The sequence below is a fragment of the Rhipicephalus microplus genome, chromosome X (assembly GCF_043290135.1).
Source record: "Rhipicephalus microplus isolate Deutch F79 chromosome X, USDA_Rmic, whole genome shotgun sequence".
NCBI lineage: Eukaryota > Metazoa > Arthropoda > Arachnida > Ixodida > Ixodidae > Rhipicephalus > Rhipicephalus microplus.
In genome coordinates, this window is record NC_134710.1 from 283,782,314 (window position 1) to 283,805,418 (window position 23,105).

Consider the following 23,105-nt stretch of genomic DNA (forward strand, 5'->3'; position numbering starts at 1 on the left):
GTCAACTTCAGGTGCAGGCAAGGTCAGGTGCATGCAAGGTTGCTGTAATGTTGGCGTTTATGTCTTTTTCGGTGCTGGCAAAGGTGGGATTGTACATTGACGTAAATGTCAGCGGCTGCACTTTCTTGCACTGCTTCGATATGTGCCTCTTCTTCGTGCAGCAGTATCACGCTCCTTCAGAGGAAATACTCGCCTTTTTCTCCACCAGTTCCAAATCAGAGTTGCAGTACTGACTCTCATAATGTGTGGATTCGCAAATCTCACATGCGGCTTTAAAACTTGATTCATGCAGAGCCGCAGCGAACGATATTGGGGCCTCACGTTCAAACGATCGGAAGAAAATGCAGGCTTACCCGATGAATTGTCGGGTCGACGAGCTTGTGTCCTTTCGCTCAATTCCGATTGGAAGAAATACCGATGTATGGTTGCCGATCCGGCTGATAAAGAGCTACCATCCGTGAATGAAGTACTCGGCTCCTGCTGCACCTCCACCCAAGACCGATGATAGTTGAGGATGATTTCCCGTGGAAGCACCCACAGCAGCACCGGGTAGAGCATGGTGTTGTAGCTGTCCTTCCCAACGCCAAGTGCCTTTAGTCAACGCATGTGTACTTGCAGGACGTCGTAGAGCCATCGCAGGTCGTGAACATTTCGAGCTGATGTCACGGAGTTAAGGTCTGTGAATTGTTGCATATGACCTTGAATCAGCGCCGTTGGGTTTGCGAACCACTGGGTCAAAATGTTGATGGTATCCGCGTAACATTCGGTCGTTGCTTACCGTCCTGCTATGGCTCCATCAGCTTTTCCTGGCAAAAGGGCCTCAAGGTAGTAAAACTGGTGGATATCGGACAGTTAGGGGTTTTTGTGAATGGCTGCTTTAAACTGGGGCCAGAATGGCTGACAATTTTTCTTTTTGCCGTTGAGTTTGATCAACTACAATTTGGGAAATCTGGCTTTTTGAGATGGAATCTGGACTTCTACGATTGGTCGATTTGGAGAGAGATTTCTTTATTGTGTTACCTCACTGAAGCTTCAATTTATTGCTTTCAATGAGCCGAGATAGCTGGCAATAATATTGTAATATTCCAGCGCCTGCTCAAACTCTGCATCCCCATCATCGTCTGATAAGTGCGGTTCGATAGCGGCGTTTACCTCACTGAGATGTTTCTGGAGGAGAAGTAAACCCTCGATGAGCGCAACCACCGCATCGATGTCGGAGGCCCGTTGATTTCCTAGAATTTCTTCGGCCTCGCTGGTGATGCGGGTCACTTGAGTGCGAAGCACCTGTCGTTTTTCTTCGGCATCTCCATGGCTCTTGTTGATGCTGTACTGGGTACGGTCGATGTATTCGATGACTATGAGTGATCCGGTCATGGGTTTCGGCACCAAAAATGTATTGAATTCCTTGAACACGATATTGATCAGGGAAGGCACAGTTTGACAAAAGTACACGGTATTTATTTTACATTATTTACAGGCACAAAGAAGCTACTTCCGAACCACACAATGAAAACATCTCTGTGGCCGCCCATGCGTCTTTACTCGACCAGGTCTTTATTTCCCACTGTCTGCTCCGCCACCGCTTGTCTCCCCTGAATACCCCTTTTCGCCCCATAGGCGCCCTTGTTTCCCCGAACGGGTCCACTGAAGTGGCGTAACAGAAAATGGCTTTTTTGCTGAGTCCCCGCCAACGAAAGGAGAAACATGCGCGGTTCACATCACCCATCACACCAACTTGTATTCTATTTTACCTGAAGACTTAGTATTTTTATAATGAAAGAAACCAAAGTACATGTACTTGAACCCCCACATGCTTTGTTGAATTTCAGATCATAAACCAGACTGAAAGCAGCTCTATGAGAGCTAGCGTGGACACTCAATATATGGAGAGAAAATACGGAACGAGACATAAAAAGCCTCGCGAGAGAAACAAGAAAAGTCAGTTGAAGGTTTAAGGCTCCCAAAGTACTGTCAATATCACTATAATTTCCTGCGAAGGCATATCGCAAAGAACAAGCAAGCTTACTGTCCACCCTTTTTTACTTCTTAGTGATGGTGACTAGTAGTGTTCAATGACGCAAGGGCATCAGACCAAAGAGTATCATGATGTGCCTTTACTTTTTGCTTAAGGTATTATTAAATTACGATACCATTTCCGCTTTTCATGTTCTGAAGAAGCGTTTCAGCTATGTTAAAGCATCCGAAAGAATTAGAATCAAAGAAAAAAATCACCAGCTCGGATCACTTTCTTCAAAATATTTTAAATTTATAATACTGGAAATGTATTACAGCGGTTATTGCTCGGCACTGTTCTAAATTTCTCATGTATCCCCGACCTTTTAGTACGGATTAACAAAGTCTGTGTTGCATGCTCCTTTTTGCGAATCAGCCTATAGGGACCACTACGCATTCATATGAGGCAACCCACGAACCTACGCAGCTGCTTCCTTTGTTGGTGTTTTTGCAGCCGATGATGATTAAATATGTCTGACCGCTTTATAATGGGTGGACCTTCACAACGCCCACTCGTTGCGCCACTCACGTGTTTTGACGACTGGAGCGATTCTACGCTTCTGCCACGCAATAACACATGCGTTAAAGAGACTCCACCCACTGTGTGATCCGTATAGTGTTTTTTTTTTTCGAAGTAGTTTCAAGCAATGGCGATGTGCAAGTTCCCGCTTTGTGAAATTTATGCATGCCTTGATTACATAGATCTGAAATGTTGGTATATTTGTCGACTCGATCACTGCATCCCTGTCATTTTTGCACAAATGAAGGGCAATCACGTAGTCCGAGACTGCTGCGGGGCTCGAAAGGCGTATGTTGTTATTTTGGATTTGCCTTCAAACTAAAGTAGTGACACGATGGACTGAGTGCTTCTAACGTTTTATGGAGGGTTTAGCAGGGCTCCTTAAGTCGAGCTGAGTGCATGTACATGATAGGCACGCGGGAGGCGTGTAAGAAGGCAATGAATGGGGTGACTACGCGGATTCATATTGTGCTCGGGGAAAACAAAAGAACAAAAAAAAGTTCGATGTGTTGTGCTGCGCTAAGAGTCCGCTTAGTATAGCCCGAAATCACAAATTTCTGAAAATTCGTCTTATGTTGTAGGCCCGTGTGCTCAGATTTGGGTGAACGTTAAAGAACCCCAGGTGGTCAAAATTTCCGGAGCCCTCCACTACGGCGTCTCTCATAATCATATCGTGGTTTTGGGACGTTAAACCCCACAAATCAAATCAAAAAATTCGTCTTCTATTTCTGGCTTCTTTTATATTTCCTATTCAGGACCTACCCCTCTGTCATATCTCTCCTTCGTATACTGCCGTGCTTCATTCTTCGTCTCAAATTTGATTCTGCTTCTGCCCTGTCACATCTTTGGTACCCCGCCATCCCACTTTTTCGCCTTTGTCTAGCAGTCACAATATTAACCATTGCGTCCAGACGCGACTTATTCGTAGTCAACAAGCTAAACAGAGGCGTCAAGCTATCGCGCAGCACGACCCCCTGGCAAAGACAGCGCTCGCCGCCAACTTCCCGCTCTCGTGACGTGGCGGAGAGGGAAGGGGAAGCGGCGTGCCGGATAAAAGCTGCAGTCGGATCCCGAGGCTGTCGGTGCGTGCGAAGCGACGGCGGAAGATGCTGTTGCGTCTCGTGCTGGCGTTGATGTGCGCCGCCGCCGGTGCGGCCGGCGCGGCGCCGCGGAAGGCCGACTGCGATGGTCGGCCGCTGTCGCCAGAACTGTACCGCTTCCAGATACCCGACGTGCTCGGCACGAGGAACGTCTCCCTGGACCAGTACCGGGGTCACGTACTCCTCGTGGTGAATGTGGCCACCTACTGAGGTCTCACCTGGTCCTACTCACAACTGAATGCACTACAAGAGAGGTTCAGGGCCAGGGACTTCACCGTGCTGGGATTCCCTTGCAACCAGTTTGGCAAGGTGAGTGCGGCGGTTGGGAAAAGAGCGCTGCTTGCGCTGGTATCAACGCTATACTCATCGGGTTTAGTGGCGGCTGATCGGGATGATCGCGAGGCGTTCACTCGTCCTGTCACGCAATAGCGCGTCTTTATTGAAAGACGTTTGCAGTCACATTATGTTATGCCGTGATGCAAGTCGCTGGAGGAATGTGCGGCATCTGGAGCTTTATGCGTAGTCGCTCAATGATTATTCATTGAAGTGTGCCTTCGAAAATAATAATAATAACAGCAGTAAAATAAATTAAAAGGCGTAATAATACATTGTAACGACGTCAACAACAAGACTATACACAAGCGTGTCCTGTCATATTCTTTCTTGTGTTACTTGCTTTGGTTGCTTTTGTTTTCCACAAGGAAGCAATAACAACTGGGTAAACTTGTTCACTCGAACTTACTTTGTGTCAAGCCACCCCTGACAACTAAAAAAAGGAAAACGAAGCTCCATTCTACGTATTTATCAAAAATTTGTATACAGTAGTCTAACGTTGGAAAAACATGCGCTCTGTCCTGCACACCTTCGAGATGTTAAAACTCACACTTTAACTTTTAACGCTTGCAGGAACTGCAGTTATTGCACATCAAGTGCTCACACTTCGAAGCAGCTGTTGGCACGGCTAACAGAGAAATATAGAGAGACAGAGAGTGATTTAATGGTAGTTGAAGATTCAAGCCGTGCAATTTGTAGAGCATTACTTCTTCAAATGGGTGTTTGAGCACACACGAAGAGGAAATAAAGCACATGAGTGGGGCGACGACAAAAGCAAAGAAAAAGAAGAATAAGAAGAAATGAAAAACTCAACCAAAATGCAGATTTGAAGACTAAAAAAAAAGAAATTTCAAATCATGTCTAATGTTTGACTCAGCCCCATATATTGATCTAAACGAAGTCGAATGAACATTAAGCCTAGTGGACTTGAAGTATGCCATATGGTGAGGCAAAATACAGGAATTATTTCAGAAGATAAATCAATCAAGATGGTCTTCTACCAAAATGACTGGTGAAAAATCTGGTGCTACGATCGTTCAATAAGCAAAGAGATAGTGTCGTGGTTGGTCTATTTCTTTGCAATCTTCGAACCTGTGACTTCACATGTTCGTGTGATCTGTTTTGCTACGCTTATATTTACGTAAATAATGAAACAAGCCTAAACTCAGACAGCAACATGAGTATGCGGGGAGGCAGAATTACGGCGAATTGTTGCATTTAGGGCGCACTGCGTTCCAAATGCAACAAATCGTAGTATAACAAACAACTTATGACCGATTTTTTAATAAACAACGTGGCTGTCACTTACAGAGAAACACCAAATGGGACTCTACAAGAGCGGCCAAGAAACCCTTCAATGTTTTCACGTATACCGGTGCTCATACCGGTACCCATACAAAATATTTTTCTGTTAAATAACACAGCAATAATGGTGAAACACTTTTTGCTCCAACCGGTAACTATCACCAATAAGCGCTATTAACCGGCCGCCATGCGAACTGATTTTCTCCTGTCACATGAATGTAAATGCTGTTGTTGTAGCAATGTAAAATGATGTTCCGCCTACTTCGAACTATTGTGAGCTAAGCTTAACATATTAACGTACGTAAAATAGCTAACTTCTACTGGTGTTATATACCATCTGGAAGTGCACTTAACGTCAGAAGGGACCTTCCTTCAGTCTGTCCACATTGTTCATCTATAGCTAAAGCACAAGAGTGATCATGTGGAGACCTCGAGGCTCTGTTTATGCATGCTAAAAGGTCAGAGATAATTGAGTGATGACATTTTGCAGCACTGAGCAAAAACCATTACATTTCAAACAGTATATATATATATATATATATATATATAACTATTCGAATGATGACTGCTACTGGTGATTTAAAAATATATTGGAGACAAAGTAACAGTCCCTCCTGACCAAAATTGATAGATGTTGCAGGACCGATGCGGGCTTTGACAATATTGCCCGAGCATACTGTAATAGAGCTTGACTAAATATTTCTATGTGGTTTATTCAGTGGGTAATTTATGACTCCTGATGATCATAGGCATTCGTTCGAGCGTGGGTGCCTGGTACACTCCAAAGAAGAGAGGGGGGGCGAAATCAGCCTTTCTTCGAACTTCGCTGCGTACTGCACGAGGTCTTTACTTAGAGACCGCAGAACCGATACGACTTCGGTTTATTGTTGACAGAACAGGAAATTACCTAATACAATGACTTTGTATGACTGGATATTGGAACGCTGCGATGAACCTTCGCCCCCCCCCCTCCTCCACGAAGGGGGAACCAGCGCACACCTATGCTGAAGAGATAAAGTCCTATCCACTTGGAAAACTTAGCACTATAGTACCAATTTAGACTCGTACACGTCTCGAAATTTGCGTTGAAATGCATTCGCGTTCCACCTGTTATTTTAACACAAGGCCTGTCCTTAGTTACGCGTCATAAAGCGACGTGGAATACTACTGATGGAGTTAGTGCCGTTTCCAGAACGGAGATATACGAGCCAGGAATACTGGTCATATTCAGCTCCGCTGTATGATCATGTGGTGTAATCTTATTGGGCTAAAAAATGATAATTGAACTTTAGGTTGTCGAAAGCCTATAGAGGCATTCATCGAATATCTCCGTATATAGCTAGAATAATTATTTTCCTTTAAATCTCGAAAATCAATAAATGAAGACCTCGTGCAGTACGCAGCGAAGTTAGACGCACAGTTCGACTGAAAAGACCGGACGCACACCGCGTTACAGTGCACATGATGCTATATGATCTGGCCCATCAATTAGTCCTACCTGTCCATGAAAGACTCCAGGTGAACTATAGTCTACCTCTTTCACGATGCCTCTGCGTACGCTTCCTTCCCCTAGCGGAAAAGTCGCAAGACACCTTTTGATCTGGGCGGCAACTCCGTTTGTCTCGGCCCCTACTGAAATCCTACCAAAACGACCGAGCACATCGCAAAAAAATGAAAAGCTATAGGGTACATTGGAGACTGTGATTGCTAAGGCACCCCGTATGCAGTGCTTGCAATATATTTTCGATCGATTCGTTCTCAGGGTAACTAAGCCGTCTCTTTTTTTACATGCACAATTTTTTGCACTTTCATCATGCTACTAGCACCTACGGCGACCAGCCTGGGAACTTCCCGTGTGTGCTTGCAATGTTTCGTTCGTTTTTGTTACTTCGAACATGAGGTTCTTATATACTACGTATTTCGCAAGGTAGAACCACTCAAGGTGTGGCATGTTGGCTCACCGTCGCTAACAGCCGCGCCATATACCTGAATCTTTAAGAGCCACCTCATCGCCCTTGGTAGCATGCACTGCTATAGATCAGATCGTTATATATACAGACTGAACTATGTGATAATACTTATGTCACCTGGCCTGTCCCAGAGCTAAATTTATGCCGTAGTTCAGGCCCATTATTCATGTATATACTTAAAGACTTCTTTTCGCATGCGATGCCTTTGTGTGTAAAATTAGAATAACACGTGTTCAGCTACGGACAGCCACTGCCTGCTCCTAATCTCATCGCGACTCTAAAGAGAAGCGCTTTCCCACGTTCCCTCGTTCCTTTTGTAGGTTTACCATGAGCGATAATTAGCCGACCAGCTCGTCGAAGCTCCAACTATACGGCTCGTTCTTTCGCTTTTCCGCTACAAAATGTCATCGCTTTCATACAGACTCGTAGAATGTGACCAGCCGCTGATGCCGCTCGACGAAGAGTGGTGCATTATATCGAAATCATGCGTGCACTTCCCATGAACCTTCGACCGTGGGCCCGCAAAATTGCTGCATCTTCCTCTGATTCACTGAAATTATACTCTACCGGTGTCTCTGATACTCGGCAAACTTTTTTCTCAGCCGGGTTCACTCTGACTCAGACTCCTTGAAATCGTTGCTCAGCCAAACTTGCCAAGACAAAATTTTTACAGAATTTACGTAGCCATGGAGGCACTCAGATTTACGGATCGGTCTGATAAAACTCACGCTTTCAGTTTGCTGTTGCTTGCAGCTGCTATGTATAATGCATGCGGCTATATGTTGCCCCAATTAGTAGCATGATTGTTTGCAACACCATTTTTGCGAGTTTGGCAGATCCTTGCTCATTAGCTTTAATTTTCCCATTTCACTCTAAATTTTGCTATTTATATTGTGAGTTACTCTAAATACGCAACGACACAACAGCTGGAATAATATAAACTGGAACAGGGAGCGTCGTACCAAGCTGAACGCTGCTTCCAACTATAGCTGCGCTTCTGGTGGCTGCAAGGGCGTTCTCTTCAATATACGCATGTATGTGTGGCTGTGAAAAAAAATGAATCAAGTTTTGACAAATGGCTGAAAATTTGCAGGGAGAGAGGAAGAAATAGCTAGATGAAAGCAGGTGTGCGACCTCATTACGAAATTCTTCCCACTGAAACCATCATTTGAAATTCTCCGCCACGCTGCTCGATGGGGCGACAAGATGGAGGGCTTTTGAGCACAACCATTACAAAACAATTGTCACTACTAGTTCCCTCTTGAGCAACGTTGCTTGACATCCATTTATGGAACGTCGACAAGTTTGCCTGCGTCACTTTAGTTGCTGTTCGTTTGCCTTTGTTCTACGCACTGTCATAATAGCCTTTTGAACATACTCTGCTCTACACAGCTGTACCTTACAGATTGACACGTGCGTAGTCGGGTCGCTGAATGGCAACGCCAGCGCTAACAATGACGTTTAATCCGATTTGCACATTGGTGTTACTCTACCACCATTCTCCTAACTATTTTTACTTCATCAGAGCATGACTATAGCAAAAAAAATAAGGAATAAAGGAGAGAAACACAATAGGAACATCATCCATTGTTGCTGCAATACCAGGTAGTATACGTGTGTAATTAGCAACATAGGCTCTAACTAACTAACTAACTAATACGATAATTGCCGTATATATGAAGCCTGGGTCTCGACGACGGCAGCGGGCAGCGACAGCAGCGGGCTGTGATTCTGCGACTCTGCGCGCCGGTCGTAGATCACTCGTCGTGACTTCGCGGCAGCATCGGACAGGACAGCTTGATGTGGGATCTTCGCTCAAGCCGCGTTCAGCGATTTCATAAGCTCTTTCATGCTTTCGCTGTGGAAAGAGCTGTCACGCTTATGTAACTGCAACTGGCGAGCGAAGTACACGCACAAACGGCGAATATAAACAGATGGCGAGCACACAGCGAAGTTCCAGTTGTTTGTCGAGCGAGATGAAATGATTGTCCTGTTTAATCTGAGCCTCGCCGTGTCATCGATAGAGGCGCCATTCCCTAGTGAAAACTGACGTCGCCAATGTATTGTTTGAAGTCCAGCCATCATATTTCGAAATTAGCGCTGAATTTATTCACGACGAAACGAGACATTTAAAGGGTCCCCACAACAGTTTTCCAAGTAACCGTCAAATGACTTTATTAAAGGAGTTTGTTTATTGCCTCGCAAATTGACTGCTGCGAAGGTTTTTTTTTTTATCCATCAACTGCGAGCGAAGTCACGGAAATTAGTGGCGCTGCAAGCGCTTTCCCTCTTCCTGACGAGCCTGCCGGATGCTAAGCAGACAGGGATGGCAAGGGCTAAATAAATTACGTCACACATGCGTCATGAACTTGAACGTTTTTGTCAGTTTGTTCTTAGAGGCCGCAACTTATTTGCTTTCAGTGTGGTTGCGAGCGAACGCACTAGCACGTTGAGACCTCCCGAGGCGGCTGTCGTAACTATGCGCGATGCTCAAATCAGTCAAAGGCCGCAGATTTTGGGTTTATGGCGCGGTTTGGATTTATGGCATCATTCGTCGAGAGAAGAGTGAACTATTTATCGCGAGAGTTAGTTGTAAATTTCACTCAACGTGCTGCGCTATACTGTTTAGCGCACTTGTTCTCAGGAACCACGACTATATACCGATCGGCAGCTTTATCTGACTATACTCAGTTTCGCAAGGCCCTTTTAATGAAAATATGGAGCTCAGTGATCAGTAGAAATATGGCAATATTTCGATTCTTTTGCGAAACGAACATAAAAGATTTTAATTTATTTTCTATGGCAAGAAAATGGGAGTGCGTATTATCTACCCCATGGACACAAATATTTGTAATACACTACGTAGAGAGAGAGAGAGGGGAGGAAGGAAGTAAGGAAGGAAGGAAGGAAGGAAGGAGGGAGGGAAGGGAAGGGAAGGAAGGAACTAACTAACTAACTAACTAACTAACTAACTAACTAACTAACTAACTAACTAACTGGAGACACTCACATCAGTCTGTGTGAGTTATAGTAGACTCTGGCGAACACCTAATTCCCAAGAACCAATTTAATCAGTTTTGGTGTGCTGTTCACTGGCAGCATTACAGCTTGTCAGCACATAAAAAATGGCTACTGGACTAGAATCCTCACATTGTACAACCCGTATCGAAATGTTGGTCCTACCAAAATCTGTGACGAAAGACATTCGACATGGATCTGATCATTTTATTTGTATATAAAATACATCACTACGTTTCTCCTTAAGTTGGCACATATGTATTTGGAAGCTGTCTAATTGTACTTCCATTGTTTAAGTCATTGCCTTGAATAATTTACTGAGTTCGATACTACAATTACACCATAGCCCCTAAGGTGATTAGCTAAAAGTTGTATCACTGAACTTTCGCTATAACTAAACGGTTGAGAAATGCTAAAGCACATCATAGATACGCGGGCGTGGAAGGAATTTTGCCTGAAAATGCCGTTTTTCATCTTCAATTACATTTTTCTAAACAACTCTACATTACCGTTCAACATATTCGGCACCCAACGCATTTATAAGGTGGTGCTTCAAGCAACGTCTTATAAATACGTTTGGCGCTTATAGCACAGTGTGTGAGTGGTGGTCTCTCGACAAACTTGCCCAAGCGTCTACCTTTAATACCAATAATAGACCTCTACCGGGCTACATCACAGCGTGACGTCACCGGCGCACATGAAGGTGGTGGTTGGCAAAACAGCCCCGCTCGTGGCTGAGCGTAACAGGGTGTTTGGGGCTAGTTTTCTGTTCTTTTTCAAAGCTTAAACTTCATGTCACAGTGACAATATTAGTTGTAGTATGCGTATGGTGCCATGTGCGACGCGCAAATTTCCACATGTCAACCCAACACAATTGTGCACCATATGCAGCAACGCTTCCTTTTAAAAGCTTAGCAAATCACAGAAATGTCGGTCGAATGGATGCATACACACGCAGCGTTGCCACGCAGAAGGATCCCGCCGGCGGAATTTTCTTGCCAACCAGCGCCTGTTCCGAGGGAGGGAATAGTGGGCGGGGCAGTGACGTCACGCTGTTTGCAAACAGGGAGAGGTCTATTGCTAGCGTTGAGCAGCCCAAAACCATGATACGATTATGAGAGACGCTGTAGTAGAAGGCTCCAGAAATTTCAACCATGTGCACCTAATTTACACGGGTCTCGAGCATCTTCGCCGTTGTCGAAAATCCCCACGGCTGGAATTCCAAATCGCGACCTGTGGGTCCGCAGTAAGTTTCTACCCTTGTATGCGGCCTACATAGCGCGCCTTATAACTGCACGAAACGAATATTATAAAGCTTGCGAACTTTTGGGACTTCTTCAATGGACGCAGCTGCTGAGCCATTTGCAAGCTCAAACATAACGTGTACGGAACGGGTAGCAACGCTTGCCGAGGCGAAAGCAGGGTGACAAGTTGTGGATTTAGCTGCTAATGGGTTTCCGTGTTTGCGATCAGCACGCTGCGCGCATCTCGTGGCTGTGTGAGAACTGGAAAACGTGCGGCAATCGGGTGTCACCCGTCCGGCCTCAAAAGGCTCTTCGGTGGCGTCATATGTGGTACTGACGTCCGCCTAAATGAGAGAATGTGCGATGAAGGAGAAAAATAAGCAGTCTTGATTACAGGCGATGGTTACGCACTCCCCGTGTAAAGGGAAGCGGCAGCGTGGGCCGTGCCCTTGAGCTGCATAAATTTAGCTGTCAGCCGGATGGAAGCCGGCAGATGGCAGCATACGTAGCTGGGGAATGCGACGGCGATCGACTCGAGCTATTCGGCCACGCCACAGCGCGTCATGTTTGGGCTACTGCTGCGAAAGAGCTACTGCGCTCTGTACGCGGGTTTGTGCGAGATATTTCTGTTATGTAACATATAGGCCTTTGCTGGCACTCAATTGCCTCTGATTTGTGAACGGGTACACCCTCAGAAGCGGTTACGCCCGGATAATTTGTTTTCGTGTGTTCCATGCGTGAAATCACGCGCGCGGCAGCAGCGATATCATGCGTCAGAGCGATTGCTTGGAGTTTCAAAGCAGATAGCGAAGTCTTTAATTTTGTAGCATTCTTTCGGAGTTACTCTCTTCCTCTGTCGGCACTCAGGCCTCTCGTTGCCGTGACTCAGAGATACACAATCTCAACTGTCATTAACACGCCTTTTCACTTCCTGAAGAAGCCGGATGAACTGCGTCGTTAAGGGACACGTACATTCGCGTACGTCATTTTCTGCGACGAGGCACGCAAGCTTGAGGGCAGCTGACACATTAAACATCTTTTGAGGACGCACGCGTAGCATTCAGGGCCACAGTGTATTGGGCTCTGTGGTTGGAATCCCCGGAGGTGTCGCTTAATGACACGTTGTTCTGTGGCCGCCCGCGGTACTTCGGTGGCCCATTGGAGGTCGCCCGGTCTCGTACCAAAGCTGAGGAGATATATGAGCGTTAAAGGTTGTGATGATTTCTGAGACCCTGCTAAGAGGATAAGAATCGTTACATGTGTCTACTGAGACACTGTTCGTTACCTCTGTGTCGACACCTATTATCGCACTTGCCATGTGCTTCTGGAACATTCGCGGTGGCTCTTGTCTTTGCTGAGATGCAAGTGGCACCCTAACATGAAAAGCAGTGGTAACTGAAGTCTGGAAATGTATTTCAGTGTCATTCACATATAAGGAGTGTTTTTGGCTGAGGGAGTGATGACGTCACTCTGAGCTCCACGCCATCAAAGTGGGTACATCGTTTTTACATCGCTTTGTAGTTCGGCAGCTCGTTAAAAAATGCAATAAGCGGAGATTTTCGAGACTATAGTCGTAACGTAACACTTCCGATATCATGCAATACACTGTCACAACCTAGAAACTCATATAAAGGTGTGAATGAACTTTTCCCGCAGGAAATGACGTTGAATGAGGGTTGTTTGACAAGTAGCGCGAGTTGCTGGACACCATGCTTGCGTGTGCTTCATTCCTATCCCGCCATCAACGACACAACACGTCGGTATGATATGAGAGTCCTGCAACGTTCGTCGGCCACCTTCGTAGACTGAGCGCATGTGGCTGGCATCGCTGAGCTAATGTAGCTTTACGTCGAAACGGCATTGGTCTCGGGACTGAGACTCCGCGTTCGTTTACAACACACACACACACACACACACACACACACACACACACACACACACACACACACACACACACACACACACACACACACACATACACACACACACACACACCGAGAGAGAGAGAGAGATGAAAATTTGCTTGTCGCTGATGCAGGTTCACGAAGCTGCTTTCGCAAAAGCGGTTATCGTATCCGCAGACAGACATACCCGCCGTCCACCGAAACCGGTCCACCGAAAGGTCAACCTGTACTGTCATCGCACCAGAAACGGAACGTTTTGAATGTGACAGGTCCATATGCATCAAAGACGTCTTTATTATTTTTTGGCTTGCCTGTTTTATGCATTCGTCATTCTTCCAGTCTTTCTTCTCCTTTTACCTCCCCCGTAGTCTATCGGTTGGCAAACCGATAACTGGCCTCGTTAAACCCCTGCCTTTTCCTCATCTCTCTCTCTCTCTCTCTCTCTCTCTATTCTTTTCGGGAGTTCGGCGGATGGGACGAAGTGTATCGCCGCTCAGCTCATCTGTGACATAATTCCTGTCGACAGCAAAGAGTTTTCCATCATCTACAGGCATATTCTAAACATTTGCAACAACTATTTGCTGCATGATATTGATCGGGCTAGTGTCTGAATATCCACTTATGACGACGGTGGCGAGAATCATTCCGAACCTGCGCTGATAAACTCGGCATAATAGAGGCAAGGCTTAAATGCTCCGGCTGTGCAGCGTGCCCTAGCTAAGAAGAAATATACAGCAGCAAAATTACGAAAGGTATTGAATTGAGGCCAGAAAAAGTTTACAAATGTTGTTGGACGAATAAAAAAAAAGTGGACACAGGAACTGGCCGCGTCCTCCCAGTTTCTCAAGGTGACACGGAATCCGCGGCGTTCAGTCTGCTCTGCCGCATATCGTATGAACGCTGCGTCAACCTTTCTCATGCCTCCAAGGCGCCGCTATCACTACTCGAGACGAAGCGCGATATCGCGCGACTTTCCGAACGATCAGGACGAACTACCACGAACTCTCGAAATATTTGCCTGCCTAGTGGCACCACCGACGAGACACAATCAGTAAAAAGAGTAAGCTGGCTCTTAGATTTTTTGGTGAAAAACAAGATATAGTATCCACACAGTGCAGCTTTGACAGCTAAACGCGCGGCCGCGGCAGATACACGAACCGTTTATCGTGACTCTGCATACAGCATGCAGCCAGGGCAAAGAAAAAAAAAGAAAAACAAAGAGGGTGATGCTTAGTCGGAAAAACGTTGCGACTCGGCGGTCGAGTGATCGCGTAGCGTAGCCGCAGGGAGACACAACGGGCCCCTGTCCCTCCCCCCCCCCCCCCCTTATACGGAAATTTTTTCGCCATGACATACAGAGCAAAAAATGGCCATTTCAAGGGGGTGCCCCTCCCCCTGAAACCAAGGCTGTGCTCCCTGCGAAAAACAAAATTTCTGCATATGCCCCTGATGATGATATGTGGGCTTTAACACCACAAAACCACCACATGATTATGAGAGACGCCGTAGTGGAGGGCCCCGGAAATTTAGACCACCTGGGATTTTAACGTGCACCTAAATCTGAGCACACAGGCCTACAGAAATTTCGTCTCTGCCGGAAATGCAACCACCGCAGCCGGGAGTCGATCCCGCGACCTGCAGGTCTGCAGCCGGGTACCTTATCCACTAGACCAAGGCGACGGGGCGACTGCCTATGCGTCTGAGAGCGGAGGTTTTTGCTATTGGATGCTGCGCAGCGAGAAATACTTTCTGAATACGGAGGCATACCTAAGTCGTACATTCTAACGGTTTGCATGGTGAGGCAATCTACTTTGTTCGAAGTATGGCTGGAGCCAGACATTATGGATGGTGAGGCGAAGGTTTCCTGCTATAGTCAATGAATAGAGCAAAAAAAGCTATCCATTTTATATATTTCTATGAGGTAGAGCATGCCAAAACGACGGTATTATTACGTTTCACGCATTCCGGTTTAATATTGGTCACCTCCAGTTCATAACGTTAATCCAAGTATATCACGTGCTCCTGCATTTCGCCTCGACAAAAATGTGGGTGCCATGACCGGCAATCTAGCCAGGGTCTTCGAATTTAGCAGAGTGACAGTTACCGCAACATATCAGGAGGAAAAAAATATTAAAAACTAACCGGGTCGTTACAGAATGTACAGCCCCGACAGATTGCTTTTTGCGTATGCAAGTGCTTTTCATCATTTTACTTTCTTCGACCATTCACTTAGAAACCCCCATCCTACATATGTTGTGGCTGCGTTTCTTGTGGAGATAACGTCAAATTATGGCGGTGTCGAGCTAGTCATGCAATCTGTAAACTTGATAGCGGGCGGCCTGGTGGAGAAAACAGAACGGGTGCCAAGAAAAAGGAAGCGCTGCAGTTAAGATGGCGGATGACAAGAGCACTTACCAAAAAGATGGCGTGACCGGCATCATCCGAGTCAAATGTCATCCGTTTTGAAAGTGTAGCAACTCCGCCCAAAGAATTATGACTTTCGGTAGTGAAGGCATTCAGTTCCTGAATGCCTTCACTACCAAATGTCATTTCCTGTGCCCGTTTGTCACGGGTATAGGGCATTTGAAGATACGCAGGGCAAAAAGAACAGACTGAAATGGAGATAAATTTAAGATATGGGAGAAAGGCCCTCATTTTTCAGGAGACATAACTAAGGGCAGAGAGATGTTATGCATGTTGATGATTATGGTGACGTTGAGCAGGCCATTTGTTTCTGTATGGCGTGAACTCATGCAGGCTGAGTTTAGTGGGTGGCTAGTGCGTCCCCCCCCCCCCAAAAAAAAAAACACCTGCTTGTTCACGTTTCACTTCCTACGTACGCGTGGCTGCTCTAGCACAATTCAACTTTCTTTGAAACCCAGCTATACGAAGCCCAACTTTTGTTCACTGTTCATGGGTAAAAATGTATACGAGAGCACTGTATACCCGTCCGTTGAAAATCGGGAAAGGGGAAGTGCTCGACCTCCTTTTCTTCTTCTTTTTGGAAGGAGGAGGGGGATAGCTGTATAGAATAAAAGAAGTCTGGTACATTTAGAAAAAGTCTAGACATTTTGTTTTGAGGTGTCCGTGTAATAAGTGTGAGGAGAACTGTGCTCCGGTAGATTTAGCAAAAGTCTAGACAAGGATTCGCTTTGAGGTATTCGTATAATAAGGGTGAAAAGCTGAGGGCGTTCCCCGTAACTGTTTTTGGGCAGTTCACGAGAACAAACTGTATGCGCAAAGGGGTCGAAAGCCAGTGTGTTCCGTAGCTCACATTGTGAACGGATACCACAAATCTGACACTCTAGAGTAAGAATACATCCTGATACACGTGGTTTTGTTACTGCCCGACTAGAACACTTGAACATTGTAGTTTAGAACAACTACGAGAATTAATATACACGTTTAGTTACGTCAGCGCCAGTTTTTCAGCACTGTAGCTCGTTTTTATTTTAAACCCCATCAAATGAAGAAACCATGTCAGCTTCACAGACGGTATCTTAATATCTGTTAAAACGTCTCTTAAATGTGTGCTAGAATAATAAAATGAGCGATGTTGCGTTCGCATGTTCAGGAACTCTTTAATGTCCCCATTGGTCTTTTCATGGCGGCTCAATATACTTAAATACATGTGCATCCCAGAGTACAACCACAGACATGGGGCCAAAGCTTTGTGAAAGTGCTACCGCGTACTTTCTGTTCAACGCCTGATATGCATGGAGAGTGCCTCTGGTGGCTCTCATTCTTCCATGTCTTTCGTGATATTTAGCTTTGCTCTTATGGAATAGCGCAGCGTAGAGATGATTGATTGATATGTGGGGTTTAACGTTCCAAAACCACCATAGTGTAGAGATGAAGTCTGCTCTGTTAGCAACGAACCCTAACCACATCACTCCCTTCCTCTCTCTCGCTGCAGCAAGAGCCGGGTGGTTCGGGAGAGGAGATCCTGAACGGCATTCGCTACGTGCGGCCAGGCAACAACTTCCAGCCGAATTTCCCGTTGTTCCAGAAGATGGACGTCAACGGCGACACGCAGCACCCGCTCTTTGAGCTGCTCAAGGTCAGTCAGTCGGATGCCGCCTCACTGAAACACGCGGGCAGTTCATGGAAAATAATATCACAGCCCACCACACGATGTTTTCTTGGAAGGCGTACATGTCTTTGTTGCTCACACGCCGGCTGTGTTGGCGGCGATCCAAAAGAATCACCCTGAAGTGCACTCGCATAGGGCATTAAGGAAAAAAAATTTAAAAAAAAAACGCCAGGCCTGCGCGGCCGGCGTAGCTCAGTCACAGCGAAAGCATGAAGAGCGCCCTTTTAGAGCCTCTTTTAAACACTGTTTGGGTAAATGCTGGAAGCACACACGCAAGGTGCCCACTACGCCATAAATATTCACAATTTATGCATACTAGGCCGGCATTCACTATGCTATTTTTCGTTATTCTTCGGAGAAGCGTGGTATCAGCTAAACAGTTGTAACGAATTTTGTGTTGCATTCAGTGGCTGACGAAGACGAGGAATTACACCTGAAGTGCGTATGTGTCACACTTAATAGGTGATGAACAAACTTTTGTAGTGTGTTGGAGCATTGGACGACCCACCCGTTACTCGATTCACATTGTGTGACGACTGGTTGTTCCGTTGCTGTTCCAAAACGTTTTATTACTCAAATTAACGCAACTCCTTTCCCGACATCAAGCCTGCCTAAGGAAAGCTGGCGAACGAGTCCCGAGCACCACCGTGGCTCAGTGCTAGAATACTGGGCTGGCACGCAGCGGACCCGGGTTGGAGCCCCCACTCTGTGCTTATACTAAGTTTGTTTTTATTATTTCGTGTGATAGTGGTCACGGACACCGGCGGCAGCGGCGGCGGTGGCAGACAACTACGGCGCCACGCGTGACCCAAGTTGTGATCTCATAACAGCTTTTGCTGTAAAAGTTAATGCAAACAACCAAACCGCGTACTAAGCGAGTGCATGCTATGTAGGCGCGCAACGGCAGGCGTCGAAGAGTACTTGCCTTGCATGACGTCACCCAGACCTCTTCCAGGCAACGCCACTCCGAAAAACGCCCGCTTTTTCCATGCGTGGCGTGCATTTTCACTGCATTGTGAGTCATGATATCGTCTCTGTAATTACTTATCTACATATTCACATATTGAGATTGTGCCTTAGATATGCGTAATTTTTGTTTTCTGATTGACGTTTCCAAGTATGAACGCCGCAATCAGTTCAAGATGTCTGGGCGCTCAGCAATAGCTTAAACTTCGGCCCTATGGCTCCATTTTGTGACATGCAGTTAACGGTTTTGAAGAAACATTGTAATGATGTATCTGAGACGGCTAAATGCTATCCCATTTTAGAGTACCAAGTACTCAAAGTTGTTAAACAACCTTTATGAAACACGTGATTGTCCACGACGGTGGAACAGTGGTTACAGTGCTCGGTTGTGCCCCGAAGGTCACGATTTGGATCCCGGCCGTGGCGGTCGCATATTGATGGAGGTGAAATGGTAGATGCCCGTGTACTATGCGATGTCAGTGCATGTTAAAAAAACACCGGATGGACGAAATTTACGGAGCCCTCCACTACAGCGTTTCTCATAATGATATTGTGGTTTTGGAACCTGAACGTCCAGGTAATTTATTATGTTTATTTAAATTCATTATGCTTGTATAAACAGAATAGCGTGGAGTTAAATAAAAGATGGCTAGAAGTTCATTTATAATTTGGTGCTCTTCGATTTAGCGCCTTCGCTGGTGTCATGTCTAAACCTTCTCTATTTTTTTATCTTTTTTTTATTTTTGGGGGCAGGTTGTTCTTTAAGTGCAATTCAAATATAAAGATGATCCAATTTATTTTGTTCACTGTATTGTATATTATTCACCAGCTTGCCCATCATCGCCATGTTTTTCAGGTATCCCATTTCAAATGGCTAAAAAAAAACGTGCTCTATAATCATTGGGACACACGTATATGGTTGAGCGGGAAATCCTCTTGTGAGGGCAACAATATTACCAGCACAAAAATGTCTTCAACAAACGTAATTCTTGAATGATGACTAGGTAGACACCAGTGATTGTTTTTTGCAAATTTAGAGAGCAGAACACAAGTGGTGGTGGGCCCGAGTATTTTATGGCAAGCTTTCTCGTGTTCTCTCGTGGAAGGATATCATCGCTTGTGGGACATCTCTTCCGATAGCTATAGTTAAACAAACCAAAAGAATGGTGTGTCGGAGACGATAATCAAGTAGATTACGGAGCGCTACCATCTCTATTTAGTTTTGTTTTAAAGTAGTTATTCTGATAAAAATTGTGACATCACCCACTTTTGTTGTCGTTACTGCTGCTGATACTGCTCTGCTTGTTCAGCCAGATGAACATGTCTTACTTTATAACGAAATTTATTTAACGGGCCTCATTATTGATGATTAGACGCTAACAATATAGGCAGCCGTAGAATTCGAGAGCTGTTTTTAATTTTCATAAACATGCCATATTTCACATTTTACTTTATTGGCTGCCCCGATACAGCAGAAGCTTAGGCTGAGTTCACATGGTGAAGACAGAAGTGGTCTTCTATTGCCTTGTGTTTCGAACTTGTACTGAAATGCTTTTACAGATAATTGTAAAATATTAATGGGCTAGATCCCTTCCGTTCTCGGTTGTTCTCATGGGAGAAATGCTATGACAGCATAATTTCTTCGTTCACAGAAAGCCAACCGATATCAAAAGATACTTAAATTCCTCTCTACCAACTCAATAGTAGTACTTGACGAGTCAGAGAGGCTGTGGGCAATTTCATAGTCGAAAAAAAAAAAAGCCGTTGTCAATGACGCTGCCCAGACTGTCGCTTTGGGCGAGTTCGTTTTCGCAAAAAAGAAAAGCTTGTGGTGGCGAGTCCAACCAAGAGCAACGCCGTGTCTGCATTCCGCACGAAAAAAGCCATATAAACAAGAAAGTTTCTAACAACAGCAAAGCGGCAAAGGTGGTGCAAAACAGACGCTTCCCTCAAACCACTCCAGCACTTTCCTCACCCAAGAAACACCAGCGCCTTCCTCCTCCTCCAGTCAAGACGCAACGCAACTTTGAACATCCCCCCCCCCCTCCCTTCAAGACCAAAGCTTGCCGATATCTATGGCTGAGTGGTGAAAGAATTCTTCAGTGCTCCCGCTCTATATTATGGTGGAGGCTCTCGCCACAATGATTTCCCCTACCGTTTGCCTCGTTCGTGTGAGGGAGGGACATTTGGGGGGGGGGGGGGGGAAGGGGACTTATCTCGCCTTTTTATGTCACTAGGCTCCACCTTTATCCCCCATGTATTTTTCCCTCGTGTGAATTCTGCTTAAAAAATGCCAGACATGCGTGGAAGGCGCAGCACAATCACAGCGAAAGCTAGAAGTGCGGCCTTTCAGGGCCTATTCTAGACACTCATTGTGTAACTACTGCAAGCACAGTTGCTGGGTGCCTACTACGGACTTAATAATAATAATAATATCTAGGTAGTAGGTCGGCATTCACTATGCTAACATTCGTCAATCTTCTGAGAAGCGTGGTATCCGCTGAACACTTGCAAGTAATTTTGCGCCAACTTTTCATGCAGTGGCTGACGACGATGAGGAATCATGCCTGAAGTGGGTATGCGCCACAGTTAATAGGTGTCAAGCGTTTGTAATGGGTTGGGGCATTGGACGACCCGCTATTAGCTTTGTGTGACGCCTGGTTGTTCTTTCGCTGTTTTAAAACTTTTTATTACTCATATTACCACGATTTCTTTCCCGACATCAAGTCAGCCTAAGGCAAGTTTGCTAACGTGTCCCAAGGACCAGCGTGACTTAGTGGTATACTCGGCTGGCACTCAGTGCGGCCTGGTTCAAATCTTACTATGTCACCACATGTTCTTGCTGTTTCTTTTATTTCAGTTTATTTCTCTCTTATTTGGTGCGATAGTGGTTACGGACGCCGGCGGTGGTGGCGGCGGACAACTACGGCGCTGTGCGTGACTTGTGATCTGACAACAGCTTTCGCTGTAAAAGAACAAATACAATGTCGTGCGCTAATACACTGCGTTTATTGTGCACCCCTTCAAGATAAGATTCATGCACTCATTCGATCGGTCATTCAGATAATATTGAGGGCGCGTTTGAGAGGAATTCCTCGACACCTAATCCGACACCATCTGATCTGTTGTAGTTTATTTCGCTTCCGCAGTTGACCACGTGTTATAAAAGTATGTTTTACTGACAAATCTCTGTAAATGGTCCAAAACCGCATTGGGGAACAGTCTGATGCCGAGTACGTTCGCAGTGCGTTTCATCGCCAGAATTGTATTGCGTAAATTAAATTCTAGCGCCACAGACAAAGCTGATATAGTTTGAAAATTCCAACGCAACAATCAGAGGATGCAGTGTACATAAAACACTTCTTACGCTTCAGTGTGTTGGTAACGCGAAAAATTAAACATAAAGTGAGTTACGGGGATGGTGAGAAATCACACAAATAGTGCGGGTAAGATACTATGTCACTATTAGGCAATTCACGCTGTAGTCTTTAGAATGACTACTTCGGACTGTAGCTTCCGTTGCTATAGTTGACGCATGCGTTAAGTGTCTGCGTGTCACTATGAGTGACAGAAAAGCCGTGTCAATAAACTTGAGTCTCGCGGCTAAGCTAAATATAGCACATGTTAATATAGAATGGTTTCAAGGTATGACATTTCTTTTGTTCTACGTATTATGATCACTTCCGCTAACTCAGCCCAGGGAGCTATAGCATTAAATAGTTTTGATATCCTTGAATGTTATTGTATCATTGTGATTTCTATTTTTTTTACAGTAACAAAGATTATTGAACTGTTTGCCTTTCGTTTATCTTTGCAGAGTCACTGCCCGTCGCCGGTGTCCAAATTCCGGCCGAGAGAGAAACTCTTCTACACTCCCCAGGACAACAGTGACATCCGCTGGAACTTTGAGAAGATTCTCGTCGACCGAAACGGAACTCCACTCCGCCGGTACGAGCCTGGCTTCCTGCCGGCTGACATCACCAGCGACATCGAAGCCATTATTAACGGGCGAAGGCTGCCTCCGATTGATAATTAGTCATCTCACTCGAACTCCAAGCGGCTTTATCGCTTCACCTTCAACCTAACCTAAAAATTGATGGTATACGAACTTTGTATTATCCGATTCCCTGAGTAGACATATTTTGTATTCACTCTCAATCCACGCCGCTGGCAACGTTTCGTGATTACCTTGGCAAAACGTACTCACATTCAGCACGTGCCACACAGAAAACAGTTTGGCTGGCACAATACTAACCATGGTTGTCGCGATGCTTAAGAAGGAAAAATTCAATCGGATGGTCACAGAAGAACAACAAAACTGAAACTGATTTTTGAAGCTTCCGTGGACTTTACAAATGATTGTGATATACGGAGCTTGTAAACTCTGAATGTGCCGATGGTGTGCTATGAAGCACAAGCACACACACAGAGAAGAAAGGAGCACGGCGGGACAAATGTATCTCTCGTGTAACGCTGAATTAAGTTGCTGTGCTGAAAGCGGCAGGTATAACCTCCGATTGGCTTGTTGTACTTAATTTTTCTAAAGCACAAATAGCCGAAGTACGTACAGCGCCGAGAAGATCGCTTAATCGGTAACTATAAGACCGTCTGTTTTTCACCATTATTACGTGCTATGCAT

At 45.4% G+C, this 23,105-nt stretch overlaps 1 pseudogene; it reads left to right on the top strand.

Moving 5' to 3' along the window:
• The first annotated feature begins 3,602 nt into the window (after positions 1–3,602).
• LOC119161455 (glutathione peroxidase-like) lies at positions 3,603–22,752 on the top strand (annotated as a pseudogene).
• Positions 22,753–23,105: the final 353 nt, after the last annotated feature.